This window comes from Crinia signifera, chromosome 12 (assembly GCF_055691185.1).
Source record: "Crinia signifera chromosome 12, ASM5569118v1, whole genome shotgun sequence".
Lineage (NCBI taxonomy): Eukaryota > Metazoa > Chordata > Amphibia > Anura > Myobatrachidae > Crinia > Crinia signifera.
This window is the reverse complement of record NC_139228.1, coordinates 13,491,033-13,515,290: the sequence shown is the minus strand read 5'-3', so window position 1 is coordinate 13,515,290 and position 24,258 is coordinate 13,491,033. Positions and strand designations below refer to the sequence as shown.

At 46.8% G+C, this 24,258-nt stretch overlaps 1 protein-coding gene across 1 annotated transcript in view; it reads right to left on the bottom strand.

Annotated features, from left to right (window-relative positions):
* Positions 1 to 18,245, bottom strand: part of LOC146050301 (Fc receptor-like protein 5) — an 81,326-nt gene extending 63,081 nt beyond the window's left edge. Inside the window, exons 1-3 of the mRNA XM_083167234.1 lie at positions 17,172 to 18,245; positions 14,154 to 14,174; positions 12,481 to 12,729 (exon numbers count right to left, since the gene is read on the bottom strand). The gene's annotated coding sequence lies outside the window, so the exon portion shown is untranslated. The remainder of the gene's footprint in view (positions 1 to 12,480; positions 12,730 to 14,153; positions 14,175 to 17,171) is intronic.
* Between the last annotated feature and the right edge of the window lie 6,013 nt (positions 18,246 to 24,258).

The window sequence follows — 24,258 nt, the reverse complement described above, 5'->3', positions numbered from 1 at the left end:
GACCGCATCCCAGGTATATATAGTCTAGTACCAATGTGTGTTTGAGTGTCGTACCCACTTAGTGTTTATGGTACCCTTATGGTCTTTTGATTCCAGATATAATCTGAGGCGTTCTGGTATTATTGTATTTTCCTGTAAGACAACAGGCTGTTTCCCATATAGATGAAACTGTGTTTTAATAAATTGTATCAAGCTCACAAAATAGTATCCCACATTAGGATATTTGGCAACTTAGTAGCTGAACGTCAGTTAGAGGATATTCACATACCCTCTGTACGTTCTGAGTGCAAATGTAGTTGCTCAGTAATTCAGAGCTGTGTGTATGCTCCATTAGTGGGATAATATAATACTTTAAAGCTCTCTGATACTTATATTGATGTCGAGCTTAAAAAGGTAGATCTGTGGTTTTGTCTACTGCTGGTACAATCTAAGGGAGCTCCAGCACAAGGAGATTAATGCCTGGTTATATTCTCAGGCTAGTACCCAGAACGTTTAATATGAGATGATAATAGTATTGTAATATCTCATTATTTTTATCTCAGATAGTCAGTCCCATATAAGTTAATCATGCAACATCCCCAATCATACTTCCTTAAACAGATGTATAGGGTAGTATATAATTGTGATTAGATGCTGCACAGAAATTTTCAGTGCTTTGTACACACGGTGTGTCTCAAAGTGTCATATGCCACACATCTACATCACAAAGTGCTGGCCGCATAATATAGTTAATGTATTGCAACATATAGTATTGGGATGATATGTTATGTCCCAGTATACTATACTTATTGATTGCACATATAATAGAATAATCCGGGCAAGGTTCAGGGAATGTCTGCACAAACAGTGCAATGCTGGCCAGACAATGAATGTAAGTAGACGGGATGGGCTGCACGCGGATACCGGAGTCCTATATTCGGAACTCCGGTTATTGTCTGTACGCAGGCTGGGGATTATCTCCCCTGCTCTCATCGTGTAACAGCGCGTGTGATCGCGCTTCTTACAAGCAGCGTCTGAGCCTACTGCGTGCCAGGGACTATCGTCTGAAGGACACAAACACATATAATGCACACAAAGGTAAATGATACATTGATTTACAGAGCTACAATGCCGATGCGCATTTCGCTCTCTTAGGCTTTTTCAAGGCTAAGCCTTGAAAAAGCCTAACTTTAACGTTCAAGAGCCTGTCCTTTGGGAGGGTACGCTCAGGTCTGCAGCACTCATCACTGCTCGCCCGAATGATGCGTCCTCCGACGCGAACTCGTGGAACCTATAGAATTTGGCAAAAGTGTGAACAGATGACCAAGTGGCAGCCCTGCAAACCTGCTCAACTGTGGCCCCATGTCAAACCGCCCAAGAGGTGGCGACCGACCTGGTGGTATGCGCGTTAATCCTGGCCGGAACAGGCCTACCAACCTTAGTATATGCAAAGGCAATGATAGAACGCAACCACCTAGCAATGGTCTGCTTAGATGCAGGCCAACCAATCTTGTGCACATCATACAAGACTAACAACGTATCAGTCTTCCTGACACCTTTCACCCTGTCCACATAAATGCGCAAGGCGTGCACAACGTCCAAATTCCTCAATTTGTCCCTTTTCCTGGAACCCTCTGGGGGTAGAAACACAGGCAGAACTATCTCTTGATTCAAATGAAAAGCAGAGACTACTTTTGGCAAAAATTGGGGTACTGTTTGGAGAACAGCCCTGTCATCATGAAAGATAAGAAAAGGAGACTTGCAGGAAAGTCTGCACCTCCGGTAGCAACGCTATCCTCTTCTGGAAATAGATTGACAGGGCCAATATCTGTACCTTGAGTGACTGAAGGCTTAGACCAGACGAGAAATCATCCTACAAAAACTTCAGTAACTTTGAAAATCGAAATCGAGATGTATGCAAATTCTGCCTTTCACATCACCTAATATAGCTCTTCCAGACCCTATAATAGTTAGCCGAAGACACGGACTTCCTAGCCTTTACCATGGTGTTTACCACAGCCTCTGAGAAACCCTTGTTCTTTAAGATGGTGGTCTCAATAGCCAAGCCGTCAAATTTAGCCGAGCTAAATCCAGGTGGAAGAACGGCCCTTGGCTTAACAGATCTGACCTCAGAGGTAGATGCCACGAGTCCACAGACAATCTCTGAACCCTCGAGTACCAGTACCTCCTTGGCCAATCTGGAGCTATTAGAATCACCTGAATTCCTTGGGATTGGATTCTTTTCAGAACTCTCACCAGCATTGGAAACGGCGGGAAAACATAAAGCAGATTCCCCTCCCAGGGGATAGTCATTGCATCCACTGCTTCGGCCAGTGGATCTCTTGTCCTGGCATAGAACCTGGGTACTTGATGATTAAACCTGGATGCCATAAGGTCCACATCCGGAGTTCCCCACTTCACTGCAATCTGGTGAAAAACCTGTGAGTTCAGACTCCATTCCCCTTTGAGCAGTTCCTACCTGCTCAGGAAATCGGCCTCGACATTCTCCACCCTGGGAATGAATATCGCTGATAATGCTGGAACCTTCTGCTCCGCCCACAAGAAGATCTGGGGAACTTCCCACATGGCCAGTCTGCTGCGTGTGCCTCCCTGATAATTCAGGTATGCCACAGCCGTGGCATTGTCCGTCTGAATCCTCAAAGGAAGACCCTGCAATCTTTCTCCTGCCAGGGATATCACTTTCCACACAGCCCACAGTTCCAGGATATTGATCGGCAGGGATGACTCCTCCGAGGTCCACAAGCCCTGAAGCCGTAGGTCCAGAACAATTGCTCCCCAGCCCCTGAGACTGGCGTCGGTAGTGACTACCAGCCAGTCCCAGGACTGCAGAGACCGACCCCACTGAAGGGAATCCACCTCCATCCACCATTACAGGGAAGACCGGGTTTCTGGAGACAGCACTATGCGCTCTGACTTCATGGTCTGAGTATTCCCTGACCAGGATGTCAGGATGTTCCACTGGAATACTCGAGAGTGGAACCTGGCAAACTGTAGCGTCTCAATGAGAATCCTCACACTGTGCCTACCAAGCTAGTGTAAAAGTTAATAAAATAAAAAACTCCTAACTAACTCTAATCCTTTGGCTGCTCCTGCAGCCCTTTAGAATAGGTCAGGGGTTGGGGGTCTGTTGCACAGGACGGGAGATGAGTATTGGAATAATATGAGGTTGGCCCCCTCTTGTAAGAATAGGTAATTGTTCTTATATTTCTAGGGGTGTGCTACCACGGACAATATTGGAGAAGACTTTATTAGATGAGAAAAAAGATTTGTCGTATGGTGGTGCACCATTTATAAGAAAAACAATCATAAAATATACCTTTTATTAATTATGGTTAAAAAAGACGCAAAATATGACATACAACATGAAACATATACACAAGTGAAAACAGTGTGTTTTTAAAAGGCACGTGCGAGTTCAGAGAGCAACTACCTATATCTGAGTATATATGAGACCCTCTTATTCAACTCCTTCTTATATTATTGTCAAACAGATCATATGGAGGAGGGTGTCTATTGGATTGTAATCAAGTTCTGCAGCCTGTTCCTTGTAGTGACCCCTAGTAAGTATTAGTATTATTGGCGCTTGTTAGAGCTCAACTTTCATATTACAGGGGTACTTGAGAGGGTACAGAGATATTCGCTAATAATGTTGTATCTGTTAGTTCAAATTGGATACAGTATGGCAGTGTGCCTATTTCATGTATCGCTCATAGTAAGGGCGTGCAGATACAATCAGTGTAGGTAGGCGCTGGTGTACTTATGCAGCTTAACCACTGTCTGCAGTCACTCCCTGTGGTAGGGACAAGTGCTGCGATGCGGGCTGCTGTGCGCTGGCCGTCCCTCCCTGTGCCGCTGACCGTAGAGGCTGGTCACACTGCGGTTAGGGGGATAACTAGTTTTGCCGTGCAGCGTATCGCTGTCTGCAGTCACTCCCTGTGTAGGGACAAGTGCTGCGATGCGGGCTGCGGTGCTCTGGCCGTCCCTCTCTGTGCCGCTGACCGTAAGGGCTGGTCACACTGCGGTTACAGGGGGATAACTAGTTTTGCCGTGCAGCGTATCGCTATCTGCAGTCACTCCCTGTGATAGGGACAAGTGCTGCGATGCGGGCTGCGGTGCTCTGGCCGTAAGGTGCTAGTACATTAGAGTCCTAAAAAGGACTGATATTTACAATCACACACAAAACATACAATATCAGCGGTAGTGCTCTGAGAACGTGCGCACGGCTAGGTCGGCCGGCGTACGTTTCGCAGGTCTTCCTCAGGGCAACCGGTCCAAGTGCCCAGGGCAGGTTTATAAGGTTGTGCTTATTTCAAACTCTCCAATCGTGGTCCGCCTGTTACGAGTGGTCCCGACCATGTGTCAGTTAACTTTATACTTATGTGATTGTGTACATTTGGTTATGTAATCTCATCTGTCTTCGGGCTTATGCATTATTGCCCTTTCTAATTGTTGTCATAGAATCATAAGCGAACTGTTTACTATTTAGTGGGTCCTTCTGTATGTGTTTATCCATATGCACAATATGGTAATGTAGCTGTCAATCTGGCATTTGGGATATGGATTGTGTTTCCTTGGGGCTCTGATGAATGGAGCTCTTCATAAACCAATTCTCACTGTACTCACTGTACTACGGTCAGCGGCACAGGGAGGGACGGCCAGAGCACAGCAGCCCGCATCGCAGCACTTGTCCCTACCACAGGGAGTGACTGCAGACAGCGGTCAAGCTGCATAAGTACACCAGCGCCTACCTACACTGATTGTATCTGCACGCCCTTACTATGAGCGATACATGAAATAGGCACACTGCCATACTGTATCCAATTTGAACTAACAGATACAACATTAGTAGCGAATATCTCTGTACCCTCTCAAGTACCCCTGTGATATGAAAGTTGAGCTCTAACAAGCGCCAATAATACTAATACTTACTAGGGGTCACTACAAGGAACAGGCTGCAGAACTTGATTACAATCCACACAAACCCAATCCAATAGACACCCTCCTCCATATGATCTGTTTGATAATAATATAAGCAGGAGTTGAATAAGAGGGTCTCATATATACTCAGATATAGGTAGTTGCTCTCTGAACTCGCACGTGCCTTTTAAAACCACACTGTTTTCACTTGTGTATATGTTTCATGTTGTATGTCATATTTCGCGTCTTTTTTAACCATAATTAATAAAAGGTATATTTTATGATTGTTTTTCTTATAAATGGTGCACCACCATACGACAAATCTTTTTTCTCTTCTAATAAAGCCCTTTAGAATAGCACCCACTCCAGTGGGCACCTAACACGAACTGAAGAGTCTGGGATGCAGAGGGAGGAGCCTACCCTCCAAAAGCTTTAGGATAGGTGCCTGGCTCCTACGGACCCTCCTACATCCCAATGTTGAGCTGTGTCACCAGGACCATTAAATGAGAAATTACAGTACTATTATCATCTCATATTAAACGTTCTGGGTACTAGCCTGAGAATATAACCAGGCATTAATCTCCTTGTACTGGAGCTCCCTTAGATTGTACCAGCGGTAGACAAAACCACAGATCTACCTTTTAAACTCGACGTCAATATAAGTATCAGAGAGCTTTAAAGTATTATATTATCCCACTAACGGAGCAAACACACAGCTCTCAATTACTGAGCTATATTTGCACTCAGAACGTACAGAGGGTATGTGAATATCGGTACTGGTTTCCTATCTGGGCGCCCGTCGCGGGCATCGCGGGTACATTTATGTATGGCCGCGACGCGACCGACGCGATGCCCGCGATTTCCCATTGAAACCAATGTTAAACTTGGAAATCGTGTCGGTCGCGTCGCGGCCGGCCATAAATGCACCCGCGATGCCCGCGACGCGATGCTCACGATTTCCCATAGGAATCAATGTAAAAAGCCGCGATGGACCCGATTTTACTGTTAAATGCCTCAATCCACCCGATTTGGCCATAGGAATCAATGTTAAATGGGCCACAGAGCCCATTAACCCTTAAATATCCCCCCCAAATTTTGACGCCACCCCACGATCGACGCCAACCCGAAGCGTGGCGAGCGCAGCGAGCCCGCGAGGGGCGGCGGTACGCGTGCTCCGACCTTTTCATGCCCTACTATCCACTAGGGCGTGGTGTGAGAATATAATAGTGTGGCGAGCGCAGCGAGCCACCGAGCCCGAAGCGTGGCGAGCGCAGCGAGCCCCGCGAGGGGACGCGGATACCTTCACAGTTATGCGCGTCCCCTCGCGGCCTTCACAGTGAAGGTATCCGCGTCCCCTCGCGGGGCTCGCTGCGCTCGCCACGCTTCGGGCTCGGTGGCTCGCTGCGCTCGCCACACTATTATATTCTCACACCACGCCCTAGTGGATAGTAGGGCATGAAAAGGTCGGAGGACGCGTACCGCCGCCCCTCGCGGGCTCGCTGCGCTCGCCACGCTTCGGGTTGGCGTCGATCGTGGGGTGGCGTCAAAATTTGGGGGGGACATTTAAGGGTTAATTGGGCCTAATTCAGGGTTATTATGGCCAAATCGGGTCAATTGAGCCATTTAACAGTGAAATCGCGGTCAATCAGCCTTTTTTAACATTGTTCCCTATGGGAAAATCGCGGTGATCGCGGTCATCGCGGGCATCGCGACCATCCAATTTTACCCGCGATGCCCGCGATGACCGCGATCACCGCGATTTTTACCCCCGATCAACGCGATTTTGATCGTGGGCGCCCAGATAGGAAACAAGTACCTGAATATCCTCTAACTGACGTTCAGCTACTAAGTTGCCAAACATCCTAATGTGGGATACTATTTTGTGAGCTTGATACAATTTAGTAAAACACAGTTTCATCTATATGGGAAACAGCCTGTTGTCATACAGGAAAATACAATAATACCAGAACGACTCAGATTATATCTGGAACCAAAAGACCATAAGGGTACCATAAACACTAAGTGGGTACCGACACTCAAACACACATTGGTACTAGACTATATATACCTATCATAAAGGTTTATTAATACAGTCACTACAGTGGCGTAACTACCGTGGGTGCAGGGGGTGCAGCTTCTATGGGGCCCGAGCTGTTTCCAGGGCCCGCAGCTCCCCCTGCACACACTGTAGTCAAAGCTCAACACTTGTTCCCTGCCAGAGCAGAGCCAGCTCCTCCCGGCTCCCGCAAGCAGCAGCCGCGGAGGATGTAGCGGCGGTGCCATACCCCAGCCCCCCACAAAGTTTTCACTAGCCTGTCACACTGTTAGTCAGGTGGCAGGCCTCGCTTCACTTCGGGCTTCTGTCCGAGACGCAATTCGCGGACATTTAGGGGGCGGGGCTTTATGCAGGTAAGGCCCCGCCCCCATCAGAGACCTCACCTCTCTCTCTGGCTTACTTGCCAATGCTCAGGGCTGGTGTTATAAGGTAACTTTTCTCTTAACTCCCTTTCTATTTCTTCCTTCTCTCTACACCTCTCTCTCTCAATCCAAGTGAAGCCAGCAGTGTTGTCATGTCACTGACGCTAATAGGACTTTTAAATGTTTATATGTTTAATGTTGATTTTATCTGAGTTTAGGATAGAGGGGCTTCCTGTGTGTGTAATTTCCCCACAAGTAATAGCTGACTGCCCCTACTACTGTAAGCAGGATGGTCTGCCAAATGACTGTAGGTGTACAACTGCTACCTCATTTGTGTGTGTGAGAGACACCCAGAAACCACCTTCCAGCAGTGTAACCCCTTCCCTTTTGTGTGACACCCTGTGCTTCCCTCCTATCCCCACCTTGTGTGACACTGTACACCCCCTACTCGTGTGTGTGTGTGTTACACCCTATAACCCCCTCCTCACTGTATGTGACACTGTACACCCCCTACTCGTGTGTGTGTGTGTTACACCCTATAACCCCCTCCTCACTGTATGTGACACTGTACACCCCCTACCCCTGTGTGTGTTACACCCTATAACCCCCTCCTCACTGTATGTGACACTGTACTCCCACTACCCCGGTGTGTGTGTGACACCCTATAACTCCCTCTTCACTGTATGTGACACTGTACACCCCCTACCCCTGTGTGTGACACCTTATAACCCCCTCCTCACTGTATGTGACACTGTACTCCCACTACCCCTGTGTGTGTGTGTGTGTGTGTGTGTGTGTGTGTGTGTGTGTGTGTGTGTGTGTGTGTGACACCCTATAACTCTCTCTTCACTGTATGTGACACTGTACACCCCCTACCCCTGTGTGTGTGTTACACCCTATAACCCCCTCCTCACTGTATGTGACACTGTACTCCCACTACCCCTGTGTGTGTGTGACACCCTATAACTCCCTCTTCACTGTATGTGACACTGTACACCCCCTACCCCTGTGTGTGTGACACCTTATAACCCCCTCCTCACTGTATGTGACACTGTACTCCCACTACCCCTGTGTGTGTGTGTGTGTGTGTGTGTGTGTGTGTGTGTGTGTGTGTGTGTGTGTGTGTGTGTGTGTGACACCCTATAACTCTCTCTTCACTGTATGTGACACTGTACACCCCCTACCCTTGTGTGTGTGATACCCTATAACCCCCTCCTCACTGTAGGTGACACTGTACACCCCCTACCCGTGTGTGTGTGTGTGTGACACCATGTACCCTCCTATCCCTATGTGTTTGTGATGCCTTGTACCCCCAATCAACCTGTGCACGTGTCACCCTATACCCGCACTTTACCTGTGTACCTCCGCCCCCTGTAGAAGGGGGGCCCCTTCAAAATTTTGCTATGGGGCCAACCAAGTCCTAGTTACACCTCTGGTCACTATACAGCGATTTGCAGAGCCTTATTTTAATCTTGAAAATTTTCCTTTCTTTTCTATAATTTCATCTCTTTATTTTAATATTTCGCTACATTTATCCCTGACACAGGGAGTCTTATCACGAAGGTAGACAATTAATACAATTTAAAGCAACTATTTGTGATAGGACAGTCGCACAACCTTGAATTAACACTATTACCATTAAAGTTATTACACATTTAAGGGCGAAATGTAATAGGGTGCGATTTTTAGACTAAAAAAAAATCGCACCAAATCGCACCTTTAAAAATCGCATTTTTTGCCGCGAATTCGCATATGTAATGAGATGCGAATTAGCGGCAAAAAATGCGATTTGCCGCGATTTGCCGCGATTTTTAGTCATGAAAATGTGCGCATTTTCAGTCATGAAAATGTGCGCATTTTCATAAATGCGATTTTGTTCCAAAAAAAAAAAGAAAAAAAAAAAACGGCGTGGGGTCCCCCCTCCTAAGCATAACCAGCCCCGGGCTCATTGAGCCGGACCTGGTTCCAAAAATACGGGGGGACAAAAAGCATAGGGGTCCCCCGTATTTCTGAAACCAGCCCCGGACTCTTGGACCGGTCCTGGTTCCAAAAATACGGGGGACAAAAAATCTGGGGGTCCCCCGTATTTTGAAACCAGCACCGGGCTCCAACAGCCCGCGGTGTCATGCCACAGCCGGGGGACACTTTTTATACAAGGTCCCCCGGCCAAAACATGAGCACCGTGGCTGGTCAGCCTTGGACGGGGTACCTGGAGGAGTGGGGACCCCCCCAATAAAGGGGTCCCCCCCCCCCAGGCTTCACCCGTCCAGGGCTGAAGCCCAGGGCTGTCACCGGCGTCCGTGGCCAGTGGACGCCGGCCTGATAGGGTTAAATCCATCATACATATCATTACATTGCTTTTTACTGGCGAACTACAAGTGCCAGCAGACCTCCCCCGCATGCTGGGACTTGGAGAACCACAAGTCCCAGCATGCGGGGCATTAATGGGCCCGCTGGGACTTGTAGTCCACCTGTAAAAAGAATGTTTATAAAAAACACACACACAGAGAAGTACAAGTTTATTACACACACACACCTCAATTTTACACCAGCATACTTACCATTCCTGGATCCAGCGCTGGTCTGGCTGCTTCACAGCCGGCTCCCCCCGCACTGACAGGCAGCGGGGAGAAGCGGCTGTCTCCGTCGCTTCTAACAGCCTCTGTAGCGCTGTCCGAGTGCTACAGAGGCTGAGAGCGTGATTGGCTGAGCTACAGTATGCGTCTCCATGGAGACGCATAGCTCAGCCAATCAGGACTGAGCTATGCGTCTCCATGGAGACGCATACTGTAGCTCAGCCAATCACGCTCTCAGCCTCTGTAGCACTCGGACAGCGCTACAGAGGCTGTTAGAAGCGACGGAGACAGCCGCTTCTCCCCGCTGCCTGTCAGTGCGGGGGGAGCCGGCTGTGAAGCAGCCAGACCAGCGCTGGATCCAGGAATGGTAAGTATGCAGGTGTAAAATTGAGGTGTGTGTGTGTAATAAACTTGTACTTCTCTGTGTGTGTGTTTTTTATAAACATTCTTTTTACAGGTGGACTACAAGTCCCAGCGGGCCCATTAATGCCCCGCATGCTGGGACTTGTGGTTCTCCAAGTCCCAGCATGCGGGGGAGGTCTGCTGGCACTTGTAGTTCGCCAGTAAAAAGCAATGTAATGATATGTATGATGGATTTAACCCTATCAGGCCGGCGTCCACTGGCCACGGACGCCGGTGACAGCCCCGGGCTTCAGCCCTGGACGGGTGAAGCCTGGGGGGGGGGACCCCTTTATTGGGGGGGTCCCCACTCCTCCAGGTACCCCGTCCAAGGCTGACCAGCCACGGTGCTCATGTTTTGGCCGGGGGACCTTGTATAAAAAGTGTCCCCCGGCTGTGGCATGACACCGCGGGCTGTTGGAGCCCGGTGCTGGTTTCAAAATACGGGGGACCCCCAGATTTTTTGTCCCCCGTATTTTTGGAACCAGGACCGGTCCAAGAGTCCGGGGCTGGTTTCAGAAATACGGGGGACCCCTATGCTTTTTGTCCCCCCGTATTTTTGGAACCAGGTCCGGCTCAATGAGCCCGGGGCTGGTTATGCTTAGGAGGGGGGACCCCACGCCGTTTTTTTTTTTTCTTTTTTTTTTTGGAACAAAATCGCATTTATGAAAATGCGCACATTTTCATGACTGAAAATGCGCACATTTTCATGACTAAAAATCGCGGCAAATCGCATTTTTTGCCGCTAATTCGCATCTCATTACATATGCGAATTCGCGGCAAAAAATGCGATTTTTAAAGGTGCGATTTGGTGCGATTTTTTTTTAGTCTAAAAATCGCACCCTATTACATTTCGCCCTAAATCTTTTCAGACTGATTGGATGAGGAGTGCTTCCGAACGTAAACTGATTTTCTTTTCTTCTGTTTGTTCATGCATTCTTTAAATCAGTAGATAGCACCGTTAAACAGGGGAGAACTTATACATAATATCTCCCACTGGTAGAGAATAGTGTCCATCCACGTTTTCAACTTATATCTAAGAAAATACATATGGTGCTGGTCCCTTGCCCCCTTTTTTCTGCTCAAATCTATATTCCCTACCACATGTACATGCACACACAGACATTCTAGGGTTAATTTTTTTGGGAAGCCAATTAACCTACCTGTATATTTTTGGATTGTGGGAGGAAACCGGAGTTTGGTGGGAATCAAACCCATGACCTCAGCACTGTGAGGCAGTAATGCTAACCATTACACCGTCCGTGCTGCCCAGAAGTCACCATCCGTACTGCACTGCCCTATTACACCGGAATCGGGACATCTGTCAGAATGAACTTAGGTCTACAGTCATTAGGTCGACCCCACTAGGTCGACTGTCAGGAAGGTCGACCTGACTTAAGGTCGACATGGGCCAAGGTCGACATGACTTAAGGTCGAATTTCCATAAAGGTCGACATGAGGAAGGTCGACTGGTCATAAGGTCGACATGGGTTTTTCACTGTTTTTTTATCCGAATGTCGACACAGTCGACATGGACACAGTTGGCAATGAGAATCGGACGCTTGCGATGCTTCGGGCACGGTGCCTCGCTGCGCTCGGAACACTATTTTATTCTCCCACCACGCCCTAGTGGATGGTAGGGCATGAAATACCGCCTGTCGGCACATGTCAGGTCAAAAAACAGTGAAAAACCCATGTCGACCTTATGACCAGTCGACCTTCCTCATGTCGACCTTTATGCAAATTCGACCTTAAGTCATGTCGACCTTGGCCCATGTCGACCTTAAGTCAGGTCGACCTTCCTGCCAGTCGACCTAGTGGGGTCGACCTAATGACTGTAGACCTAAGTTCATTCTAATAGATGACCGCTTCCCATTACACCGAAGTCATCGCAAACTCATTGGCAACATATATGTGCACATACGAGCTTACAGCCATCAGCAGGTACACGCTCCGAAAACGGCCATAACCGTAACGGCCATAACCCCCCATAACGCCTTCCGTGAACTCTGCATTAACGCCTCCAAACTGTAACTTCCTGTCAATCACGGCTCCATGAAATTCTCATTGTGGCGCTTGGTGTATGCATAACGCGCAGTCCCGTTGTGTGATAATCGGACCAATGCATACAAACGTGAATCAGGCCCACACTAACAGAAACATAACTCACCCCTAGGGAGAACGTGCAGCCTGGCAGGGAGACTACCTTCAGTGCCCCAGCACTCATAATCCCCACTGTCCTCCTCTTCTGCAGATGTAATTGTAAAGCTCTGGACATACTTCTCTATGGGCACCTTGTTCTTATACCAGAAGTAGAATCCTGCCGTAGACTCCGCATCACATGACATAGTCACGTTATCACCTTCATATATATCCTTCCAGTTCGGAGTAAACACCACCACAGGTCCGGCTGCGTCACCTGGTAAATAGATATTAATAACACCTGTGCAGGACACACAACGTAACAGTGCAGAGATCGAGACTTCAGATTGTTCTTTATAAATATAGTGATTTCATCATGTCCTAGCGTCAATTCTTGTAGTTACTTATTTCTGACAACACGCAGGGATAAGAATTATACAGAAAGGTAACATTACATATCTATGAGACCTTTGTGACTTATGCACCAATTTGTCCTCTACTGGTCAATAGTTTTGGAACAAACCTAATTTTCTCCAGTTTTTATTGAACCTTATACAGTTTAATGTCTAAGGTGCGTACACACTCGGTGATATATTGGCCGTTCAACTGAACGTCCGATATATTGATGCACCATCGGCCAGTGTGTTCGAGCAATATATCGTTCACAGATATATCACATCGGCTGTGCACCACAGCCAATGCCCGATATATTGTCACATTACAGCATATGGCCTGTACAGCCGCGCCGGGAGCCGATGGTGATTGACAGCCCAATGTCAGTCCCGACGGATCAGAAAACACGCTGCACATGTTACATCTGCCCCACCTGCAGTGCACATGGTTTTTCCCATTTGTGATGTCAGTCCCGGTGGATCAGAGAACACGTTGCACATGTTACATGTGCCCCACCTGCAGTGCAGCATGGTTTTGCCCATTTGTGATGTCAGTCCTGACTGATCAGAGAACACACTGCACGTTACATCTGCCCCACCTGCAGTGCAGCATGGTTTTGCCCATTTGTGATGTCAGTCCTGACGGATCAGAGAACACACTGCACGTTACATCTGCCCCACCTGCAGTGCAGCATGGTTTTGTCCATTTGTGATGTCAGTCCTGACGGATCGGAGAACACGTTGCACATGTTACATCTGCCCCACCTGCAGTGCAGCATGGTTATGACCATTTGTGATGTCAGTCCTGACGGATCGGAGAACACGTTGCAGATGTTACATCTGCCCCACCTGGAGTGCAGCATGGTTTTGCCCATTTGTGATGTCAGTCCCGACGGATCAGAGAACACACTGCACGTTACATCTGCCCCACCTGCAGTGCAGCATGGTTTTGCCCATTTGTGATGTCAGTCCCGACGGATCAGAGAACACACTGCACGTTACATCTGCCCCACCTGCAGTGCAGCATAGTTTTGCCCATTTGTGATGTCAGTCCTGACGGATCAGAGAACACACTGCACGTTACATCTGCCCCACCTGCAGAGCAGCATGGTTTTGCCCATTTGTGATGTCAGTCCTGACGGATCAGAGAACACACTGCACGTTACATCTGCCTCACCTGCAGTGCACATGGTTTTGTCCATCTGAAAACATTGCAGCCTTGCTCGCTGCTCTGAATTAGGCCCAGAGTCTGCACCAATGACAACTCATACACTAATCAGGTCTCTGCTGCTCCTGGTAATGTACTTACATGAATTCTTCACAGCTGATACTGAAAGAAAGAGAATCATTAATGTGTTACTCTGAATGTCACGTAAGAATAATACTTCCACCAGCATTACACTGATAATAACACTAATAATAATACATTCATCATTTGTGGTGCTTATGTGGGGCGGGATCCTGATGTTGACAGGTACAGTATGTATTAGACAGACCTAGGTGAGCCGACATCTCCGCTACAGGCCAGGTTATACAGGATAGCTGTTGTGTCTGTGTATTATTAAGTAGCACATAGATTTAGAATTGCGACCATCGGAGAGTCAGGCCAATTACAGAGCAAGACATGCAGAGTAACCAATCAACTGACAGCAATCCTGGAGAGCACATTCTCTCACCACAGTTTTTGGGCTGTGATTCACAAGTCTGTGATTCACACACACACACACACACACACAACCAAGGGTGAATGTCAATTAATTCTTTATGGAGCCTCCTCTTGCCAGAGAGCACAGTAGGTAGGAATTTGAGTACCTCAAGCAGGTGCTGCAGGCATGACGTGGGAAGGGGATGACTGCAGAGACAGCTGTACCTGCCCTGGGTGCTGCAGATGGATGTGGTATAGGGGTCCGACAGTCATTATCCTGATGTCGGGATCCCGACTGGCCGGACACAGAAAGCATGGTGAGCGCAACAAAGCCCCTTGCATGCTCACTGCGCTCGCCATGCTGCGGGCCACCTATTCTATTCTCCCTCTATGGGGGTTGTGGACCCCCATGAGGGAAAATAGCAGGTGGCCGTCAGAAACCCGGCTGTTGGTGTTTTGACAGTCGGGATCCCGACATCAGGTGAATGCCTGTTGGGATCCCGACTGTCGGGACCCCGTCCGGCACCCCTGCAGATAAGATCCTTCAATGATAGAGCAGTACATACAGAAAGATGAACTCTCATACACAAGAAAATGAATCAGCCGGTGATGTAACCACTCAGGGTTGTTTTGCAATATTAAAGAAGGAGTAACAAAGAAACAAGTCAGTGATTATAAACACAGTCGGACACATCTGCGTGTGGGGTTTACTATGACCGTAGAAGCCTGCCTACTAGTTAATGTTAATTATACTAAAATTTGTGTGTAACGGAAACTAGCACAATGGTGTTGGACCTCTAGAGCCCTGGGGAGGGTCTTCTGCCTATAACAGCCACCAGCTGTTCCCTTATTGCTAGATTCTCATACCGGTACTTAGGTTGCCACCAGGTCTTCTTTTATCTCTAGCAGAAGGAGACTCACCGAGACTGTAGATGTTTAGTTGAGATATAGGGAACTACAGTATATTGGAATATACGGCCTAATACGAAGACAATTCTGGATGTCCGCAGGAAGAGAGGGAACACTGTGCTATGGTACAGTATATGACACAGTGCGGATGATAATTACTTACAGGCTGGTAGGCTTGCACTAGGTCCAACAATGAAAGGTCATCACAAGGAAAAGGTTGACTTGACAATGGTCAACACAGGAAAAGGTTGACATGACTTTTTCATGGTTTTTTTTTTAAACTGACTTCATGACTTCTTACTTCACGATCCCAGTGAGCATAAAGGGAGAATCTAATAGCGTCCCAAGCACAGCCATGCCAGGGGACACAGGACACTAATACGGTGTCCATTTCAACAAATGTTGACATAGACATAAAAACGGTGTGTTGACCATTTACATGTCAACCTTTTGTATGTGTCAATCTATTGCCTGTTGACCTAGACACGTATGTACTATGTATGTGTCCGTGCAATACGTATATATATGCCTCTGTAGTAACACATAATGGGGCTTATTCCAATTATCAAACCAACGCGCATGCACGGGGGCCTCTTGCGAACAGACCAAGCGAAGGCTAGCCTTTGCTGGACTACACAAGGTGATTGACAGGCAATGCTGGCTTTTTCTGGGAGTGCCACGGAATATGCAGGTGTTGCCTGGCCGTTGGAAACAGTCTTTGCAGACCATTGGCTTCAATAGGGTTACGCCTTCTGGAGTTACTCACCGCATCCAAGCCCTAGTACGTGTTATTCTGGAGCTTGGTGCATAAGTGGTAAGTGGCTAAACCTCAGAAAATGGCATCATCAAAGGCTTGGCCAAATTGTTATCATTGATGCAGTCTGCCCTTTATCTCTCTCCGTCCAAATGTTTATAATTCTCCCCAACCTCAGTCATCAAGGACCTCCAACAGGGCACGTTTTCCAGGTCTCCTCACAGAATCACTGGTGAAATAATTACCTCCACCTGTAGATCTCTTAAAATGTGTCAGTGAGTAATGAGTGCCCCTGTGCACCTGCTGGGTAACCTGGGAAATGTGTCAGTGAGTAATGGGTACACCTGTGCTCCTGCTGGGTGACCTGGGAAATGTGTCAGTGAGTAACGAGTGCACCTGTGCACCTGCTGGGTGACCTGGGAAATGTGCCAGTGAGTAATGAGTGCACCTGTGCACCTGCTGTGTAACCTGGGAAATTTGTCAGCGAGTAATGAGTGCACCTGTGCTCGGTGATCTGGGGAAACATGAACTGTTGGGGATCCTTGAGGACTGAGGGGGTTATTCTGGTTCACTCCTGGCAAATTCCTTCTTAGATGGAGAAAACCATGTGCACTGCAGGTGGGGTAGATGTTACTTGTGCAGAGAGAGTTTGATTTGATGGCGTTTTACTTCAAAGTGAGATCTATATTGCAGTGTCAAAATAAAGCAGTCCGTATTTTCCCTGCACCGAAACAAAATAACTCACCCAAATCGAATTCTCTCTGCACATGTTACATCTGCCCCCCTGCAGTGCACATGGTTTTGTCCGTCTAAGAAGGAATTTGCCAGAAGAAGTGAACCAGAATAACCCACTGAGTGCGACAACCACCACTGTAGACTGTGCCTTCATTACATGTTGAATCACATATATACTGATATCTAACCATCTGTAACTGTGACGTCATATTTGAGCCCCCGATAAGCACAGATCTAATTATCTGGTCACTTAAGAAAAAGTAAGAGAAAGTCTCGGTACTCACAGATGACGATGGCGAATACCAGGACGGACATAGCGACTGCTCAGCATGTCCCGTATACCAGTCTCGGCTCCCCTTCTTCCCCTTTTCTATTCATAGCTATGATTAAAAGAACCCAAAGAACAGGAACTAATCTGACACCCTCTGTTACTGTGATGTGCCATGCAGATCATGCCCACATCTGTGCTGCAGTGTATGGGGGAAACACGGATATCGTACAGCCCCTCGTCCCATTCAGGTGCACTGTGTAACTCATTGTGTCGTCAGCCGAAGACCTCCCGATGGCTCCACGTCCCCAAGAAATCTCAGCCTAAGACAGCTGTCACTAAAGTGTCCCACACTTGTGAATAAGCATGTCAGGGAGACTGTGAGGGTGACACCTAGAGGTGCGGTCATGTACTGCTACATCTGAGAGACACATCATAAAATGACCTGCATCCAAATGTAGATGAGCCCCAAAGCAGTCAGTAACATCTACTGTACAGGGTGAAGTATAAACACTGATACATGTCGGGGCTTGTTCATGTTTTGTGTCTTACATGTGGTTCCATATAAGTGACCTCGAGAAACCTTATATAAAATGCTGCAGCCATAGGGATCACTGTGCACATGCCGAATGCAGGAGATGGCGTTGATGATTCCATGTGAATGTATACTGTATATCCCTTTTTCCCCAAAAAAATGTACTGCTGCATAATATGGGTTAGGTGAAATCAGAGAGATTGCTGACTCTGCAGGGTGTCCGGGAGATTGCTCGTATTTCGGGGAGTCTCCTGCGGAATGCAGGAGAGGAGGCAGCTATGAAGTGTCCCCTGTCACAGTCATTACCACTGAGTCACTCCTGGCCTCCTCTGCTGAGCACTTACCTTGTCAGTCTGTGCTGCAGCTGATGAGAGCACCTGGATCACCCTGATGATCTGCTCCTGCTGCCTGGCATCCATGTGTTCTGCTCTCCCCAACAATCCTGGCCCACTCATTGTTACCTGAATCTGAGCTCCTGTGATTCTGGCATAAGATTGTAGGGGAGATGTATCAAACCTAATAATACTGTAATAATACATCTCCCCCCAAGTGATGATGGAGGAGGAGGCTTCATAGATGTTACAATAGAATTGGGTAGATAATTTGCCATTTAATGTAAAAAGGGGATTTTTGTAAGAACTTACTGTTCGAACCCCTTTCTCTGAGTCCATCCTGGTGACACGGCTAACATTGGGATGTAGAAGGGGTCCGCAGGAGTCAGGCACCTAAGTCTTTGGGAGCAGGCTCCTCCCTTCTGCACCCCACAATGCTTCAGTTCAACTTCAATAGCACACTAGGATACAAAACTCAGTACAATGCCTGAACATCTTATACTGTATGCAAACTCATAGAACCATAACATGACAACACATGAACTGTATAACTTACTGAGCGTAAGGGAGGGATCGCCGTGTCACCGGACTGGACTCAGAGAAAGAGGTTCGAACAAAAATCCCCTTTTCTCTTTCGTCCATCCTGGTGACACGGTAACATTGGGACGTTCACGAGCCGGTCCTTTGGGAGGGTACGCTCAGACTGACAGTTCTCATCACTGCCCGTCCGAATGAAGCGTCCTCCGACGCAAACTCATGAAACCTGTAGAATTTGGTAAAGGTGTGAACAGAGTACCAGGTGGCAGCCCTGCACAACTGCTCCGCCACAGCCCCATGGCGCACAGCCCACGAGGAAGCAACTGACCTGGTGGTATGGGAATTGATCCGTGAAGGAACAGGTCTTCCTGCCTTACAGTAGGCAAAGACAATCACTGACCTTAACTAAAGAGCAATGGTCTGCTTAGAAGCAGGCCATCCAATCTTATGCAAAACATTCAGTACCAGAAGAAAATCAGATTTGCGAATGTCCTTTACTCTATCCACGTAAATTTGCAAGGCACGAACCACGTCCAATTTCTTTAATTTGTCCCTATTCCCTCCCTCAGGAGGAGAAAAAACCGGAAGTACAATGTCCTGATTTAAATGAAAGGAAGACACCACCTTGGGTAGGAACTTAGGCACTGTTCGAAGCACAGCCCTATCATCATGAAAAACCATGTTGAAATGCCAAGGAATTGTCATGGCATCCACTGCCCAAGCTGTCGGGTCCCTTGTCCGAGAACAAAACCTTGGCATCTGACATTTGCTCCTGGACTCCATTAGGTCTACCGCTGGTAGACCCCAGTGGTCCACAATCTCCTAGAAAACGTCCTGATAAAGTGCCCATTCTCCCTCCAGCAGATCCGCCCTGCTGAGGAAATCCGCTTCCACATTCCAGATTCCCGGAATGAACACAGCAGACAACACGTGAATTTTGACTTCTGCCCAGATGAAAATCCGCAATATTTCCTTCATTGCAATCTTGCTGCGAGTTCCGCCCTGGTGGATCAGATAAGCCACTGTCGTGGCATTGTCGGACTGTACTCATAGGGGTGAGCCTTTCAGAAAATCTTCCGCCTGTAGCAAAGCATTCCAGACCGCCCGAATCCCGACTGGATTCTTCCCGGGCCAGAGATCCTTAAACCGTAGGTGAAGAACTACCGCCCCCCAACCCCTGAGACCGGCATCAGTCGTAATGACCAGCCAATCCCAGGAGCAAAGGGAATGTCCCAGCTGCAGAGTCTCCACATCTGTCCACCAGTTCAGGGATTCCCTCGACTCCTGAGACAGAACCAACTTTTCCTGCTTCATAGTCTTTGCATTCCCCGACCAACACGGCAGGATGTTCCACTGAAATATCCTCGAGTGGAATCTGGCAAACTGAAGTGTCTCGAAAGTTGCCACCATTTTCCCAAGCAACCGTACTCCCTGCCACACCGTTGGTGCAGGCACTTGTAAAATTGTCAACACCATCTGACGAATCTCCGTCGCCTTGGATTCTGGCAGAAACACCCTGCGAAGGTGTGTCCAAAATCACCCCTAGAAATTGCAGACTCTGTGTGGGTATCAAATGAGACTTGGGAAGATTTAGCACCCACCCCTGATCTCGTAAGAATTGTGTCGCGATGCTCAGATGTTCCTGAAGCTTCTCCGCCAACTCCGCCTTGAATAAAAGGTCGTCCATATAAGGTATAATTATTATTCCTTTCAGTCTGAGGGCTGCAGCCATGACCGCCATCACTTTTGTGAAGACCCTCAGAGCCGTTGCCAGACCAAACGGCAGAGCTTGAAACTGCAAATGGTTCTCTCCTATTGCAAACCGGAGTAGGGACTGATGTTCCTTGTAAATGGGTACATGGAGGTACGCATCCTGAATATCCACAGATGCTAGAAACTCTCCTGGCTCTATGCTTAAGAGCACTGAGCGCAGAGACTCTATGCGAAGGTGATCCACCCGTAGATGAAGATTTAAAATTTAGAATAGGTCTGAAAGACCCGTCTGGTTTGGGAACTAAGAAAAGGATTGAATAAAACCATTTCTTTCTCCTGAACTTTTTATAAATATTTACTACAATTTATATCTATCTCCCCCGGCGATTCCATATGGGAAAAACCAATACACATATTTGCCCAAAATGTCCTCAAGAGAATGCAGACACATACCATTGCTTGTGGGCCTGTCCTATAATCCGTTATTTTTGGCACCTCATTAGACTATATGCAGAAGCCAAATGAATCACATTCGTACCCTTTACCCCAGAATGGGCGATACTGGGGGTGTTCAATCCTAACCTTCGTATGACAAAAGAAAGTAAAAAATTACTATTAGCCCTTAGCGCAGCGGGTAAGAAGACTATTCTTCAGGGCTGGATTGAAACCACGCCCCCACAGTTCCCATTATTACTAACAAAGTTTCATTTCCTGTTTCGGATGGACTGGGTGGAAGCCATTGTGGACAGAGGTAAACGTGTGGAATCTTTTTTCCTATTTTGGGAATCTTGCATTACCACACTCCCACTTACCACCCGACAGCAGATACATACTAGCCTGAAAACAACTACATGGTATATGACTAGACTGGCTGCTCAAGACCCTCCTGTTCATTTAGATTAATATTGCGGGTATAAATTTCAACCTATCTTAGTCCCCTTTTAGTGTTTGTGGTGGTTAGACATAAAATGTTTCGCATATGTTCACTATTGACCTTATTATCTGTTATTCTGAAATATGACAAGTATATACATAATATTTCCTTTTTTCTGTGAAGATGTCTCAATAAAGGGGGGAAGGAGAAGGAAAAAAGTTGTTAATGGATGCACTCTTGTTAGCTAGAAGAAGCTTTAGCGAAACACGTGTCCTATCCTATAGGACGGATTGTAGACTGTTATGTAGGCTGTAGAAAATGTTTTGTTTGTGTATATGACCACCACTATTATAGACCTAGTCTCTGCTACCAGACCTATTCTGCCAGTCTAAAACAGATAAAAGACTTGTTTATATGCTTAACCCATATAAAGAGCCAATAGAGCAGCACCCTGAGTGACCCACGGCGTTTATAATTTAGTGCAATTTATGCACATCGCCTTACTTGGTACACACCAGCAGAGGCCGCCATTGCTCTCAAGATGTTGGAACCTGTACTATTTAGTGGCCACTACCAATCATATGTGCAGAATCTGGGCTCTCAGCCAATAATTAGATACAATCTTAAACTTAATACATTTGTATCTACATGAAGTGAAGTATCAATCTGCAGTGCTGAGCATATATCTAAGCCAACAGAGAATAATACACATTGTGGCACTTTTCAAATAAATCTATAAAACAGGATTCACTAACATCTGTTATCATTTGTCATGATCATAATGGGCAGTATTCAATGAGAAAAATTCGCCCTGTTACGGCGAATTTGTGTATTTTTCGCCTTGGACGGAGCATTTTGCTCTCCAAAAGTGAACCACCCTATTCAATGTTAAATATTCGCCGTCTTTCTAAGTGATTTTCGCTGTCTCTCTTCGTGTAGCAATTCTCCATCTTTTCATGGAGAGCTGGAATGTGAGCTTTTAAACTAAAAGGTTTTTTTTTAATTTTGGTGTAAAAAAATCAGGATTTTTTTTCTGTGAAGGGGCATGTTATTTTTATTCATGTGCTTATAGCACATGAATATATATTTAATTAAAAAAATATATATTTTTTTAATTTTTTTTTTTTTTTTTACACAGAGCAGCCAGCAGGGGGCCGGAGCACTCGAGACGCTCATTAGATATTCATATATTCACTGCATCCGATCCTTACATATGCACGATCGGGTGCAGTGAATACTTGGTCCCCCGCTGGCTATAGGGGGGGGGCAGCTTGTGCTGCCTGGGTCCCGGGGAGCCCCCTCCCCTCCACATATGTTCTGGGGCATCCAGCGAGACTTTAATCTCCCTGGCTGCCACCGTCCCACGGCTCCCTGCCAGCTCCCTGCCGTGGATGCTCGTCCGCTGCAGGGGTTAAGATTCGCCGCGAGTGGCAGCGAGTCTTAACCACATTGAATAGAGCGAGCAGGAGTGGCAGCGAGCCCTCCGGAACACGGCGAGTGCATGGCGAGAGAAAAAATCTCTCGCCATGCACGGCGAATTTTTCACATTGAATACTGCCCAATAAATACTGGCAGTATTGGTAATAAGTCATTATAGACTGATTGACACCTTCAGCCAACACAAATTGCCCCGTGTGTACATAAGCTCTTATCAAGAGCAAACCAAGCGACACCCTGAGTGTTTAATAGTGTCTACAACTTAATGTAAGTGTGGCACACCTCCATATTTGGTAACCACCAGTAGAGATTATTATAAACACTCAGGCGATCTTAATACGTGTCTCTTAAGAATTATCACTTCTCTGTGGGCAATACCTAGGCTTGAGGCCAGAAATTGGGTACAAGTCTACACTGTCCCTACACGTATAGAGAAGTACAAGCAGAGTACTAAGTCCTAGTGTAATACAGCATCAAGCCTATTAAGGCAAAATTATTTTGGGTCAGGCTAAAAATAGCCCAGAACAAAACCTACAAACACCTCACGATACCCTATGACATATACAGGTATTGGCCGTGCTTAGTGGGAATATACCCAGAGATTTCCACATTTCAGCTACATCCGCCTATATTTTAATCTTTAAAAACACATCCTTTATTTTCCTTGTATCACTAAGTGTATGTTTATTGTCAAAAATCTTTTAATTCTCATTTCGCTACGACAAGTGGGTGTCTCCGTACCCAAAGTTTAACAATAAAGATAAGAGGAGCCCCCACTTTTTTACATTCAATGCCATGATGGTTTTCCATTGACACTATACATAAAGTGTCCAACAAGAGTGCATCCATTAACAACTTCTTTCCTTCTCCTTCTCCCCATTATTCGTTGTTCATTGATCAAGTTGGCCAGGATAGCACCCCGCGATTATTGCAACATCAATAAGAAGAAGTGGCACATTGCCCGTACATTCAAGGGCACAAATTCCATTTGTGTGCAGAATCCCCACAAACCCCCTCTCTATGATTTCTCAATAAAGAAAGTAAGGCTGCATTTACACAGACCCACCAGAGGCGGCTCGTATCAGTACCCCCCTTTTGACGAGGGGTCAAGGGACCCAAATAACAGGTTTTCCACAACAAGGAATGCATCCGAAAACCTGGCATGCTGGTACAAACAACAAGATGAGACAAACAGAAACAAGCTGTGGCTGTAGCTTGTAACATAGTGGGGGAAATTTACTAAAGGAAATTTGTAAAAAAATAGGTGTATTTGTATCCAGAAATACACTCATTTTTGACATTTACTATCCCGAAAATACGGCAATTCGTATTCGTATTGATAGCACATCAATACGAATACATATTGCCGTATTTTCGGGAGAGTAAATGTCAAAAATAAGTGTCTTTCTGGATACAAATACACCTATTTTTTTTACAAATTTCCTTTAGTAAATTTCCCCCTGTGTGTCACAAACCCCAAAGAAAAGGATTAGTAATTATGATAATTCCAAGGGGAATTCATATGAAGTACTAATTTTAGTGATGCAAAGACCATCTGTGTTCATCATGCATGAAAAAAAAACATCCCCCGAGAAATTACCCTTATTTCAAAAGGAGCAATACCAGCACCTGTTCTCTGACAGTCCCAGGCTATGCCCACCCCCCCCCCCCCCCA